Here is a 16,478-nt window from a genome sequence, read left to right on the forward strand (position 1 = left end):
TTGTACCCCAAGACAGATAATGGAATCCTTTATTGTATATTGGGGATATCCATCTCAGAGCTCTAATGTCGTGGATCTAAAATGAGATGATTATAGGACCACACGCCAAGGAGTTTGAAAAATTGGAACTTGACTATCCATTGCCATTAAGGAGGGAATTAGAAGCACCCAAGGTTCTGTATTATGATTGAAAAAAGTTGCTAATAAGAGATGATGTTAGTAAGATAGTACTTCCAATGAGAGAGGAAGTCTATCAAGCGTATGAGCATTTAGTTCAGACCCACAGGACAACTGCACTAGAAGGGCTAACTCAACGCTGGAATCATCTACCAGATCATTTAAAACTGGGAGAAACTTACTCATTACAGAATTTTCATGCAGCTATACAAAGAGCCTCCAGATACATACAACTAGGCAGGGAGAAATCCAATAACTGGTTGCCATTAATCTTTCAGCCTCCGATCCTTATGTGGCCACTTTTGGCATGCCAACCAACAGAACAAAATTATGATGCAATTGTAGAGGAAACAGCTAGATGGTCCAGGTTGGAGAAAATGAAAGGATTTTATTGGAATTTGCCTTCCAAGGGAACCAAACAGGACACTGTTGGTGATTTCAGAGTTTCAACAAAAATCAGAAATTTTCCTTTTGTTGCAGGAGCAGCAAACCCTTAAAGTTGGGGGGCATGATAAGTCGATGCTTTGACATGTTTTTTTATTAGGACTCTTAGGTTTTTGGTATCTTTTGGGTTGCATTGTGATAGTAAAGTATTGTGAATTGACTATATGTAATCCATGTGTTTAAAACTGAACTTAAGAAATCATGTTTGAACTTTGTCGGTTAATTCTTGCAGCCGTGCCAATTTATTCCTGCAGCCAAATGATTTGTCCCTGTGATATGCAAATTATTTAGGATAATGTCATATGTGAGTTAATGAATGTATTAATTAAGTAAGATACATATGCATGTCCTTGTATGTTGTTTTTATTTTAGTGTAGATAATAATTGATGCTGTGGTGGATGATTTTCTTTCACGCCTAAGGACTGGAGAATCATGTTCAGATAACTGGAGGTCAAACTGAAGGAGATTCAAGCAAGCGCAATGTATAGCATAATCAGAGCAGTTGTACTTCACCATGGGAGTTTAACTCTGGTGCATATTGAATTCACAAAATATCGCTTTGGTGTCCAAAGACTGTGGTTCGGTTTCAGATCCACTGTTCCTGCAGCCAAGCTTTAAGTTATCTCCTTCATCTAACAATTATCTGCCTCTTCTTCTGGGCGTAACTTGAGTTGTCCATTGTAGTTGATCTTTTCTTTATAATAAGCTCTTCTTTCTTTCTGAGAGTTAGACAGAATGGAAAGGAATTGAGCAGAGTTTTTGTTAAGCATTCTAAATTTTTCTCTTTTAGAATATGTAATCATTTTCAGGAAGAAATGAATAAGGATATGTTGTTCTGATCTATTAATAGTACTTTGCTGAGAGTTTGATATCACTCATCCAAGGGGGCCCACTTGGTGAGTGATTCTGTGTTTATAATCATTGAAGTTAGTTTTTACTTAGTTGCAGTAGAAGTTCATGATTGGATTGTTCCTGCAGCTATTGGAAATAGATCCGTTGACTGTTCCTACAGCCAAGATAGAACAGTGTGATTTCTATTATTTTCATTAGATCATTTCAGCATTGTTTTGTGAAGCTTTCATGTAGCCTTTTATGATTTCCATTCCTGCCTTTCCTTTCTACATAAAGTTAGTCACTGCAGTAATACAGAATAATCATTTAAGGAGCTTAGTGCATATATATTGCAGACCCATTTCAAGTTTTATGTTCTTGGATTGACAACTAAATGAACACCAGCCATGAAAATTGTAAACTCTACCATATGAAAGTCCAAACTTCGGATTGAGATTTCAATTAGAGATATTATTATTGTCATTATAGTTGGGGTAGACATGCATCCAGAAGAAGAAAAATGTATTTATCAAAGCGTTTGAACTCCAACTTTCTTGAAATGACATCTTCTTCTTCTATTGATAAACCATTAGTAGTAGAAGTCTCTGAAAGATCAAGACCATAATTCAAGAGACACCCATTTAAATCTGTTGAGGATGATCTCGATGATGCTTTTTTGTCCATTCCTTATGAAGTTTTGCATGTTGATGATGTGAGGGAATACATTCACTATTCAATTGAGGAAATTGAAAATAAGGACATCCTAACCCTGTATGCTGAGAGGATAATAGATGAAGTTGTGAATCCCAAGCCAAAATATGCGCAGTTGTAGAGAAAAGGTTTTACACAGTTTGTTCACTTTTCACCATTTGATGAGGATGAATGGGTAAGATACATTTTGAGTTGTGTCCACGATGAATTCATATGGCTGGACACACCTTACAAGATAACCAAGGAGGCCATCCATGCAGTCACTTTCCTAAATCAAATTGATGACAAACCTAATTTGAGGAAGGTAACAAACCCTACCATTACAAAGCTAACTAGTGCTCAAATTTTTAATAGATCAATGACAATTGATGATATCTTGGAGCATGATATGAGATTTTGTTGCAAGAGCATCCTCGGTTCATAGCAATCTTGCATCAACCAAAAACATTTTCTTTTATTTTTGCAGTTTCAGTTTTCCTTTCTATGTGTCCTAGTTTTGGCTCACCGGATCCTATGGAGTTGGATTATACTTTAAGAATTTATCATCTTTCTTTCTTTCAAACCACATCTCATTTGGATCACTTTCTAGCAAGATATCACTATCAGTTTCCTTGATAGTTTCTTGTTACTGGTTTCTTGAGACCTATTCTCGTGATCTACCAGAACCCATTCCAAATCTTACAGAGCCTTGGACATTGATCTTGATGTTTCTTGGTGTGTGGCCAACCTTCTATGTTTCATCCTTTGGATTTTCCAGAGGAATCTCTTGGCGGAAGCTGACAATGTTCACTTTTGCATGTTAGGTCTTGTTCTTTAGGTTTTGATCCCTTTAGGGCTGACCAGATCCTTTGGATCGATATATATATTTTTAATCATGCTTTAGAATATATTCAATTGAAGATAAAGAAGTATTAGATAGATATACTATTCCTAGAAGATAGATCTTTCAATTCAAGGTCCTGGTGTGACCTATTCTACCAGGCCTATGTGTCGATATGTTGTAACCCTGTTGTTACCGGTTGGATGTAAACAAATTTAATGCAATAAAACTATCTATTCTGCATTGCCTCTATCATATCTTTGTGTTTCCGTCATGTTTACTCTTGCTGACTAGTTTGGGTTGATCTCCTTGAGGTCCCTCCTCATTGGTGAATTCTTCAAGTGGTATCTGAGTGAAGTTTCATTCCATAGGTTGTGTGTCCTGAATTTTGATGTAGGGTGGCAGATTGCAGATCCAACCTGCAATTGTAGAGGACTAGCATGAATCAATGGTGTGAAGAGGAACTAGGAATGGTGTAGCACGTGGGAATGCAAACCCTGCTACGACGAAGATTTTGCGAGGAATAGCAGCCCAATTAGAAGCCATGGAGACAGCCCAGAGAATAGGCCAACATATTGAAGATGTAAGTGAATATGAAGGAGAAGAAGCCCTGATACAAAAAGTGAACCTACTGACAGTTGATCCGGATGAAGAAAGGTTTTAAAGGGTTTTGAGTAGGGAAAACACTAAACCTCAGTTTACCCCACTATAATATGATGCGAAGTTAGATCCATATGAATTGATGGATTGGATCTTAGAGATGGAGAATTATTTTGATTTTGAAAACACTGCAAAAGAGAGGAAGGTGAAATATGCTTGTACCCAGTTGGAAGGTCATGTATCTCTTTGGTGGGAGTATTTGCAAGTTGATAGACAAGAAGAGGTAAAGAAAAGATTAAGACATGGGATAGGATGATTGCTAAGTTAAAATCAAAGTTTGTCCTGGCGAATTATCAAGTGGATTTGTTTCGGAAGTTGCAAAACTTGAGATAGAAGGAATCTAGTGTGAAGGAGTACATAGAAGCATTTTACAAGTTGAACATCAAATCCAGACATGTTGATGATGAATTTGAATAGATTGCAAGATATTTGAATGGATTGTGGATGTCTATACAAGATGAACTCAATATGATAAAATTGGAGAGTATTGAAGAGGCTTACCAGTATGCAATAAAGGTTGAAGAGAAATTGAACAAAAGACATGAGTAGAGACATAGAGGTAGAGGTGGAAGGATTGCCCGAGGAAGAGGAACAAGTACAAATCAGAACAAGGACAAGGAAGTGAGAAAATAATATTGGTATTATGGATGTGTTGCATTAGTTTTGTCATTGATGTCAACACTTATCCTTTTGGAGATCTATGGTTATGTTGAACCAACACATTGTGTTCACTGGCATGTTCAGTGACTTATGCATAGTCACCGGTATATTGTTCATCGATAGGTTATATTATTCACCGACACTGAGGATGACTTGTTATCATCTGGAGATCACTTGTTTATGTCAAAGACATGGTTAGGATACTTGGTTTTGGTGTTTTGGTTATTGGTCTAATCAGGTTGACATATTTGTTGTTACCGGCAAAATTGGTCTAAGTTATGGACCGGTATGGATTATCTATTCCAAATCAGCACAACACGTTATGGAGATGATTTATTGATTGGACATTATTGTAAATGTATTGAGCTGACATGATACATCGCATCTTGACTTATTTGTAATTGATTTAATTGTAATATTCTTAGTAATCTAACCTACACATTTGGTCTTAGGTTTTGGTATATATGTAAGATCTCATTTGTGAAATGATATGTGATATTATATGGTATGTAAGGTTATGGTATTGTAACATGGTATGTGAGAATACTGAAGATCATATGAGAAGACCATAGAGAAGGTTCAAGGAAGGTTTGAAGGTGATTATCAGAGCTTAACCGGTACTGAATCCAGCATTGGAGATTCTACTTTGAATAGTACATTATCATTGGATTTAGCCATCCAATTGTAGTCAATGTGACTCCTATTTTGTGATTGAGCAGTGAGCTCTAGGCGGTTGGCCTTTCTACATGTGAAGACCCCATTTGTATACACATACTATTTGCAGTAGTATCATCTGATTGTGGGTAAGGTTTCCCACCGTGGTTTTTACCCTTACAAGGTTTCCGCATACAAATCTCTGTGTTATGAGTTGTGGATGTCGTTTCTCTTTCTGTTTTATGCATTGAGATTCACTGGTATTATTATTAACTACTAATATGTCAACCGATATTAAGTATCAAGTTTGATTAAATTGTATTTGGGGTGAAATTCATAGTCAACTGATTCACCACCCCCCCCCCCATTGCTTCCCAGGTCCTAACAAATAAGGTAATTCATACCAAAAGGATGATAGAAATTTCTACCGGAGGAGAGAATCGGATGGTTACCGGAATGAGAACTTTGGAAGACAAAACAAGAGGATATTTAGAGGAATCTGCTTTAAGTGTGGAGGAGAAGGACATCGTGCATTTGAATGCAAGAAGATAGAGGCTACCGAAAGAGCAACAATGATGGAAGAAAACCCCACCGGATCAGACAATAAATAGGAAGATGGAGAACTGTTGATGATGAGGAGAGATTTGTGTCATACCAGAGGAGATGAATAACCCTTGCAGAGGAAGAACCTGTTCAAGACCAGATGTAAGGTATTTGGTAAGTTTTGTAAAGTTGTTATTAATAGTAGTAGTTCAAATAGTCTTGTTTCAGAAGAGATGGTGAATAAGTTGAAATTGGAGAGAATGAAACACCCTAAGCGTTATCAGATAGCATGGATTCAGGATGAACATAAGTTGTTAGTAAGCGAACAATGTTTAGTAAAATTGAAAATTGGGAATTATCATGATGAAGTTTTGTGTGATGTTATGCCTATGGATATTTGTCATCTTTTGTTGGGAAGACCTTGGCAGTTTGATAGACATGAAATACATGATGGGAGGAAGAATACATACACTATTGTGCCCAATGGGATGAAGCAAACCTTGTTACCTTTAGAGGAACCTTTGAAGAGTGAAGTCTGTACAAATACCAAAATCTGTTTAGTAAATGGAAGGAAATTCATGGATGGACTGAGACATGAGAATGTATGTTTTTCCTTAATTCCTAAGAAGACTGAGAGACCAGAACCAGAAGGAGAACACCCGATAGAGATAATAGATTTGTTGATAGAATATGAGGATATTATTTCAGATAATGTACCTAATGAATTGCCACTTGTTAGAAGTATTAGTCATTGCATAGATTTGGTTTCTGGAGTTAGTTTGCCTAACAAAGCTACACACCGGTTGACATTGATAGAGAATGAAGAACTGAATAGACAAGTGCAAGAGTTATTGAAGGAAGGTTTGATCAAGGAGAGTTTGAGCCCTTACGTAGTACGAGCTATATTAGCACCTAAGAAGAATGGAGAATGGAGGATGTGTACTAATTCAAGAGCAATAAACAAGATCATAGTGAAATATCAGTTTCCTTTACCTAGGATGGATTACATAATGAACTGTTTCAGTGGAGCAAGATACTTTACAAAGATAGATTTGAAGAGTGGATATCATCAGATCAAGATCAAAGAAGGTGATGAGTGGAAGACAACATTTAAGACAAATGAAGGACTATATGAATGGTTGGTGATGTCTTTTGGATTGACAAATGCACTGAGTACTTTCATGAGGCTTATGAATGAGGTATTGAATAAATTTTTGGGTAAGTTTGTTATTGTGTATTTGGATGACATTTTGATTTTAAATAGTACAAAAGAGGAACATTTGTTGTAGTTAAGACAAGTTTTGTAGAGGTTGAGAGAAGAAAAGTTGATGATCAATATCAAGAAGTGTACTTTCATGAAGGATGAGTTAGTCTATTTGGGCTTTGTGATATCTGAGGATGGTTTGAAGATGGACCCTGAGAAAGTGAAAGTCATTATTGAGTGGCCTACAATGGAAAGCATTGGAGAGGTAAGATCATTTCATGGATTAGCTAGTTTTTACTGGAAGTTTATCATAAATTTCAATTCAGTTTGTAACCCTATGACTGAGACCATGAGGGGAGATCGAAAGGAACTCAAGTGAACCACCAAAGAAAACAAAAGTTTTGAATTGTTGAAGTAGAAAGTGACTAAGTAGCCTATGTTGGCTTTACTGGATTTCAATAAGGTATTTCAAGTGGATTGTGATGCAAGTGGAATAGCAATAGGAGTAGTTTTGAGTCAATAAGGGAGAGCAATAGCATATTTCAGTGAGAAATTGAATGATTCTTGGAAGATATATTCAGTGGATGATCAGGAATTTTATGCCATAGTTCAAGCCTTGAAGAAATGGAGACACTACTAGTTGCCGAAGGATTTTGTATTGTATATAAATCATAAAGCTTTGTAGTATTTGAAAAGTCAGAGTAAGTTGAATCAAAGACATATGAGATGGGTAGAATTATTGCAGAGTTACACATTTATGTTGAAGCATAGAAGTGGGAAATATAAAAAAGTTCATGATGCATTGAGTAGGAAAAGGAATTTGCTGACATAGATGAGAGTGACAGTATTAGGTTTTGAAGATTTGAAGACCTTGTATGATGAAGACTGAGATTTTGTAGAACCTTGGAAAGCATGTAGAGAACTGGTTATGGTTGATAGAATCAATGTTGGTATTATGGACGTGTTGCATTAGTTTTATCATTGATGTAAACACTTATCCTTCTAGAGATCTACATTGTTGATTTGGCATTATGGTTATATTGGTTTACTGTTGAACTGACACATTGTGTTCACCGCAAGTTTAGTGACTTATGAACAGTCATCGGTATATTGTTCACCGACAGGTTATATTGTTCACTGACACTGATGATGACTTGTTATCATCTAGAGATCACTCGATTATGTCAAATACATGGTTTGGATACTTGGTTTTGATGTTTTAGTTATTGGTCTAATCAGGTTGACATATTTGATGTTACCAGAAGATTGGTCTAGGTTATGGACCGATATGTGTTATCTATTCCAGATCAGCATGACATGTTATGGAGATGATTTATTGATTGGATATTATTGTAAATGTATTGAGCCGACATGATGCACCGCATCAAGACTTATTTGTAATTGATTTTATTGTAATATTCTTAGTTAGCTAACCTACACATTTGGTCTTAGGTTTTGTATATATGTAAGATCTCATTTGTGAGATGAGACATGGTATGTAAGGTTATGGTATGGTATTGTAACATGGTATGTGTGAATATTGAAGATCATATGAGAAGACCATAGAGAAGGTTCAAGGAAGGTTTTTGAAGGTGTTTATCGGAGCTTAACCGACACTGAATCTAGCATTGGAGATGCTATTTTGAGCAGTACATTATTCTAGGATTTAACCATCCTACTGTGGTCATTGTGACTCCCATTTGAGCAGTGTGCTCTAGGCGGTTGGCCTTTTTGCATATGCAGACCCCATTTATATACACACACTATCTGCAGTAGTATCATCTGATTGTGGGTAAGGTTTCCCGCCATGGTTTTTCCCTTTAACAAGTTTCCACATCAATATCTCTATGTTATGTATGTTGTTTCTCTTTCTGTTTCATATATTAAGTTTCACCGGTATTGATATTAACTGTTAATCTGATAACCGACATTAAGTTTGGTTTATCAGTATTATGTATCAAGTTTGATTAAGTTATAATTGGGTTGAAATTCATTGACAACTGATTCACCCCCCCCCCTCCCTCTTTGTTGTTCTTCTGGTTCCTAACAATTAGTATCAGAGTTAAGTTCTCTTTTTGCATAATCCTAATAGCTTGAGGAGATCCTATGGTAGCAAACATTTTCAGGAAGGACAGTCCAAAACTTGATGGAACTAACTATGATATATGGAAGATTAGAATGGAGACACATCCAAATTTCATTGGAAGAGACATATGGGAAGTTACAAAGAATGGCTATGTTGGTCCTACTCCGAATCAACCTAATCCACCAACATTGGCTAAAGATCAAGAAAATGATTGCAAAGCAAGAGAAGCACTTTTGAGTGTATTATCAGATCATCAAATCATGGGATTATCAGACCAATCTACTGCTAATGATATTTGGGATAAATTGGATACATTAAATGAAGGAGATACCACTGTCAAAATTGCAAAACTAGAATGTTACCGGGTCAGGTATGAAAATTTGAAAATGGAAGAAGATGAAAGAATTTCTTCTTTTATGGAAAGAGTTAATGAAATTGTTTTAGGAATACAATGTTGTGGAGGATCCTTAAGTGAAGATGAAATTATTTCTAAAGTTTTAAGAGCATTGCCACCGGCATACAAAATGAAAGTAACTACAATTAATGAGTTGAGAACAATGCCTAATACATCAGTATCTAGAGATACCTTGGTTGGAAAACTTTTAGCATTTGAGCTTGAGGAATTTGGTCATTTTGCTATTGTTAAGATACATTTAGCCTTCAGAGCATCATCATTATCATCTGAAAAATCTGATTGGAAAGCACTGTATGCAAAAGAACCTGAAGATATCAAGAGGGAAAATGAAGAACTGGAAGAGCTTGAAGCACTACTTGCAAGGAAAATGCCTAAAGGTCTAGTTGGAAGTAAGTATGATGATAAAGCACCGTTTAAATGTTTTAACTGCAATAAAGTTGGTCATATAGCATCTAGATGTCCTGACAGACATGCAAGATTGAGAGAGGAAGCTAAAAGAACATATAAGCCTAACCCTGAATATCAAATATACAGATTTAAGAAGAACAGAGATAAATCGTGTCACTATGTTGATGAAGGAGTTACAAATGATTTTGATGAAGAATCAACAGACTATGGATGGGCTTTTGTTGCAATAAAATAAGATGCATCAGCATCTATTATTCCACCAGTAGAGTAGGCCCTAACAGCTAAAATTGAAGAAAAAGATGAATGGATAATTGATAGTGGATGTTCACATCATATGATTGGTGATAAAAGTAAATTCTTATCTTTTCGAGAATATAATGAAGGTCTAGTAAGATTTGGCGATGATAAAGCTTGTTTAATCAAAGGAAAAGGCACTATATCTTTGGATGGTATGCACAATACTGACAATGTTTATTATGTTGAAGGTTTGAAGCATAATCTTTTGAGTGTTGGTCAATTAGTTGAAAAGGGATTTTAGTTACAATTCAAGAATGGTAAATGCAAAATCATGAACAAAACTGGATTGGAGATTGCAACCGGTAATCAGAATAAAGGTGATATCTTTCATTTGAATAACACTAATAAGACATGATTGATTGCACATATTGATGAAAGTTGGTTATGGCATAAGAGACTCTGTCATGTGAATTTTGATTGCATTGTAAAGATCAGTTCAACTAAGGCAGTAAGGGATTTACCTAAGATTGTGAAACCTCATAATCTGGTATGTAATGAATGTCAAATGGGAAAGCAAGTTAGTACAACCCTTAAGAGTATTTCTGTGAAATCCAATAATGTTCTTGATTTAATTCATACTGACTTGTGTGGTCCGGCAAGAACATGAAGTCTACAGGGAGATAGATATTTTATGCTAATTATTGATGATTATTCTAGAATGTGTTGGGTTACTTTTCTCAAGGAGAAATTAGAAGCTTTTGGAAAATTTAGGTTATACAAGGAAATGGTAGAGAATGAAACCGATAAGAAAATCAAATGTTTAAGATCTGATCAAGGAGGAGAATTTACATCCAAGGAATTTAATACATTCTGTAAAGTGAATGGATTCAAAATACAACTATTAGCACCCCAGACACTTGAGCAAAATGGAATTGTAGAAAGGAAGAAAAAAACTATTTTGGAAGTAGCTAGAAGCATGATATTGGAAGCAAATTTACCTCATGTGTATTGGAGAGAAGTAGTGAATACAACAGTTTACACTTTCAATAGAGTTCACATCAAAGGTGAAACCAATAAGACCCCTTATGAACTATGGTTTGGTAATACTCCTACTCTTAAATACTTTAGAATATTTGGAAACAAATGCTATATTAGGAGAGATGAGTATGTTGGTAAATTTGATCGTAGAAGTGATGAAGGAATATTTCTTGGTTATTCATCTAAGAGAAAATCATATAGATTTTTTAATAAAAGATTGCATAAAATCATTGAAAGTGCTAATGTGAAGATAGATGAACACCTTAGAGGAAATTCAAGGTTTGTAGATTATGAACCGACAGTTGAGATGATCATAATGAACCAGTACAGATTACACCAGTACCGAATGTGAATCCAGTCACACTGGCATCATCAAAGAATTCCATAGTGACTGAAGAACAACAACATATGAATAAACCCAAGTACGTAAGACTAAATCACTTAGAAAATTAGATAATTGGGAATAAGTATCAAGGTGGTATGACAAGAGCAAGACTGGCAAATGAAGAGGTATGCTTAATTTCTCAAATTGAACCAACATTTGTTATTGAAGCATGTCAAGATAAACATTGGATAAAAGCAATGGAAGATGAATTAGAACAAATTGAAAAGAACAATACATGAGCATTATTTCCCCAACCTAAAGACAAAAATGTAATTGGAACTAAATGGGTATTTAGAAATAAATTTAATGAAGATGGTAAGGTAATCAGGAACAAAGAAAGATTAGTGTGTAAAGGATATTCACAGAAAGAGGGAATTGATTATAATGAAACCTTTGCATTGGTAGCTAGAATTGAGGCAGTTAGATTATTTCTTGCATTTGCAGCTCATAAGAACTATAAAGTATATCAGATGGATGTAAAATGTGCATTTGTGAATGGTGGTCTTGAAGAGGAAGTTTACATTGAACAACCTAATGTATTTTCATTGACAAATGATAAAGATATGGTTTGGAAATTAAGGAAAGCTTTGTATGGATTGAAGAAAGCTCCTAGAGCTTGGTATTCTAGAGTGGACAAATATCTTTTGAAGCTTGGTTACACTAAAGCTAATGCTGACAACAACTTATATTACAAAGTGACTAATGATGACATTTTGGTAATTGAAGTTTTTGTTGATATCATTTTTGGAGGTGAAGATGGATTGTGTAAAGACTTTGCTAATAAGATGTAGTAAGAATTTGAAATGTTTATGATTCGGGAGATAAAATTATTTTTAGGATTGCAGATCTCACAAACTGATAGAGGTATATTCATATGTCAAACAAAATACTTGAAGGGACTATTGAAGAAATTTGGTATGGAAAACTCTAAAACGGTAAGTACTCCTATGACTACAACTGATAAATTGACATTGAAGGATGATTCAGCTCCTGTTAATCCAACAAGATACAAATCTATGATTGGAGGTTTACTGTATTTGACACAAACAAGACCCGATATAATGAATACATTCTTTCTTGGTAGCAAATAGATTTCATGGTTGAGTAAGAAACAAAATTGTAGATCATTATCAATAGCAGAATCATAATATGTTGCAGCAACAACTAATTATACACAGGTATTATGGATTAAGAAAATGTTGAAGGATATAAGGGTAAAATGCAAAGAACCTATAATCATTTATTGTGATAATTCAGTAGCAATTGATATATCAAATAATCCGGTATTTCACTCTAAGACTAAACATGTTTCTATCAAATACAATTTTCTGAAAGAGAATGTTGAAGCAAAAGAAGTAATATTGGTCAATGTGAATACTAAAGAGCAGATTGTAGATATCTTTACTAATCCTTTGCCTAAGGAAACCTTTGAATATCTCATAAAGAAGCTTGGGGTAATACCCCCACTGGTAGAGACTTAGATGATTGGAGATTGACATCAAATTGACAGAAACTAACAGAGAAATCTTTTTTTTGTCTTTGATGGAGAAGAGCTACTTCTCAGGGGGAGTAGTTAGTTGTATTAGTTGGTTGTATGTTCTGGTATTTTTTGCTTTGGTGTTTGATGTCCAAGGGGGAGAGATATCTATGGAAAAACTTTGTATTTTGGGGAGACATTATTCATTGGGGGAGAGATATTTACTCTTTGTATTTTGATTTTGATTTCTGGTATTGATCTATTCTGGAGATTGTTGGTTTTTGGGTTTTGGCATTCTATTTTGGCACTTAGATGTTTTTCCATATAGTGTTGCCATCAATGCCAAAGGGGGAGATTGTTGGTATTATGGATGTGTTACATTAGTTTTGTCATTGATGTCAACACTTATCCTTCTGGAGATCTACATTATTGATTTGGCACTATGGTTATATTGGTTTACTATTGAACGGACACATTGTGTTGACTGGCAAGTTCAATGACTTATGCACAATCATGGGTATATTGTTCACCGGCAGGTTATATTTTTCACCGTCACTGATGATGACTTGTTATCATCTGGAGATCACTTGATTATGTCAAAGACATGGTTTGGATACTTGATTTTGATGTTTTGGTTATTGGTCTAGTCAGGTTGACATATTTGTTGTTACCGACAGATTGGTCTAGGTTATGGATCGATATGCATTATCTATTCCAGATCAACATGACACGTTATGAAGATGATTTATTGATTGGATATTGTTGTAAATGTATTGAGCTGACATGATGCAACACATCAAGACTTATTTGTAATTGATTTTATTGCAATATCCTTATTGAGTTGACCTACACATTTGGTCTTAGGTTTTGTATATATCTAAGATCTCATTTGTGAGATGAGACATGGTGTGTAAGGTTATGGTATGGTATTGTACCATGGTATGTGCAAATATGGAAGATCATATCAGCAGACCATAGAGAAGGTTCAAGGAAGGTTTTTGAAGGTGTTTATTAGAGCTTAACCGATACTGAATCTAGCATTGGAGATGCTATTTTGAGCTGTACATTATTCTAGGATTTAACCATCCTACTATAGTCATTGTGACTCCCATTTGAGCAGTGTGCTTCAGGCGATTGGCCTTTCTGCATGTGCAGACCCCATTTGTATACACAGACTATCTACAGTAGTATCATCTGATTATGGGTAAGGTTTCCCACCATGGTTTTTCCCTTTACCAAGTTTCCATGTCAAAATCTTTGTGTTATGTGTTATGGATGTTGTTTCTCTTTCTGTTTCATGTATTAAGTTTCATTGGTATTGATATTTTCTGTTAATCTACTAACCGACATTAAGTTTGGTTTACCGGTATTATGTATCAAGTTTGATTAAGTTATAATTGGGTTGAAATTCATTGACAACTGAGTCACCCCCCCTCAGTTGTCCTTTCGGTTCCTAGCAATCAAATGGTTGGATTATTTCATTCAGGATGGGATGTTATTCAAGGGAGTTAAGTTATGCATACCTAAGAGTTCCATGAGAGAGAACCTAATCAAAGAGAAACATACTAGAGGTTTAGCTAGACATTTTGGCATAGATAAAATAGTTGCATTGGTGAGTGAGCAGTACTTTTGGCCATAGATTCATAAGGATGTTAAGAGATATGTGTAGAGTTGTAGAGTTTGTCAAGTTGCAAAAGGTAGTAGTCAGAATGTGGGATTGTATAAACCTTTTACAGTGTCGGTAAGACCTTGGGAGGATATAAGCATGGATTTTGTACTTGGATTACCTAAGACATCAAGAGGGATTGATTCTATATTTGTGGTAGTGGATACATTTTCAAAGATGGCCCATTTCATACCTTGTAAGAAGACATCAGATGCATTGTATGCAGTAGACCTATTTTTCAAGGAAGTGGTGAGATTGCATGGATTACCTAAGAGCATAGTTTCAAATAGAGACAGTAAGTTTGTTGGCTATTTTTGGAGAACACTTTGGAAGAAGATGAAGAAAGATTTGAAGTTCAGTTCTACTTTTAATCCATAGACTGATGGACATATAGAAGTAGTTAACTAGAGTTTGGGAAACTTGTTGAGATGTTTAGTGGGAGATAAAATCGAAAGTTGGGATTTGATCCTTGCACAAGAAGAGTTTACCTATAACAATTCAGTGAATAGAAGTACCAGAAAAACACCTTTTGAGTTTGTTATCGGAGTGCATCTTAGGGGAATAGCAGAACTAAGAGACATTAACAATGAAGATCAGAAGAGTTCAGAAGCAAAAGATTTTGCAAATCACATGGCAGCATTGCATATTTAGGTTAAATAGCATTTGGAAGACATGAATAGAAAATATAAGGAGAAGGAAGATGAGAAGAGGAGACATAAGGAGTTTGAATTTGGCAATGAAGTGATGGTATACTTGAGAAAAGAGAGATTCCCAGTTGGAATTTATATTAAGTTGCAGATAAAGATGTTTGGACCCTATAAGATTTTGAGGAAGTTTAGTTCTGGAAATGCATATGAAGTAGAGCTACCAAATAGTCTAAGTTTTTCACCTATATTCAACATTGTAGATACTCATGAGTACCATGAACCAAAATTTAGTGAGGCTAGTATTGCAGAGTTGGAGAAACAATTGCCCTAGAAGGAACTAGATCAGATTGAAGAAATTTTGGACAGTAGGATTCGGCGTAGTACCCAGAATAATTAGTACAAAGAATATCTTGTGAAGTGGAAAAGCATACCAGTTGAAGATTCATCTTGGATTTCTCAAGAAGAAGTAGACCACCTTGGTTTCCCTCTGACCCCAATAAAGAAAGAGCCTCACTTTTTTATTAACCCTAGATTTCTGATGCAGGAGCATCCCCGGTTCATAGCAATCTTGCATCAACCAAAAACATTTTCTTTTTTGTTTTGTTTTATGTTTGTAGTTTTAGTTTTCCTTTCTGTGTGTCCTGATTTTGGCTCACCAGATCCTGTGGAGTTGGATTCTACTTTAAGATATGATCATCTTTCTTTACTTCAAATCACATCTCATTTGGATCACTTTTCGGCAAGATATCGCTACCGGTTTCCTTGATAGTTTCTTGTTACCGGTTGTTGCTTTATTACCAATTGCCTGAGACCTATTCTGGTGATCTAATAGAACCCATTCCAAAGATTACAGAGCCTTGAGCATTGATCTCAATGTTTTTTGGTGTGTGGTCAACCTTATACATTTCATCCTTTGGATTTTCTAGAGGAATCTCTTGGCGAAGGCCGACCATGTTCATTTTTGGATGTTAGGTCTTGTTCTTCATGTTTTGATCCCTTTTGGGCCGATTGGATCTTTTGGATCGATATATATATATATATATATATATATATATATATATATATATATATATATTTGTAATCATGCTTTAGAATGTTAGACTGTATTCAATTGAAGATAAAGAAGTATCAGATAGATAGACTATGCCTAGAAGATAGATCTTTCGATTCAAGGTCCTGGTGTGACCTATTCTACCAGGCTTGTGTGTCAATATGTTGTAACCTGATTGTTACCGACTAGATGTAATCAAATTTCATGCAATGAAACTATTTGTTCTACATTGCCTCCATCATATCTGCATGTTTCTATTGTTTTTACTCTTGCTGACCGGTTTGGACTGATCTCCTTGAGGTCCCTCCTCATCGGTGACTACTTCAGATTCGCATCCATGATCATAAGCTATAAAGTTTACGA

Source organism: Cryptomeria japonica, chromosome 5 (assembly GCF_030272615.1).
Source record: "Cryptomeria japonica chromosome 5, Sugi_1.0, whole genome shotgun sequence".
Classification (NCBI taxonomy): Eukaryota; Viridiplantae; Streptophyta; class Pinopsida; order Cupressales; family Cupressaceae; genus Cryptomeria; species Cryptomeria japonica.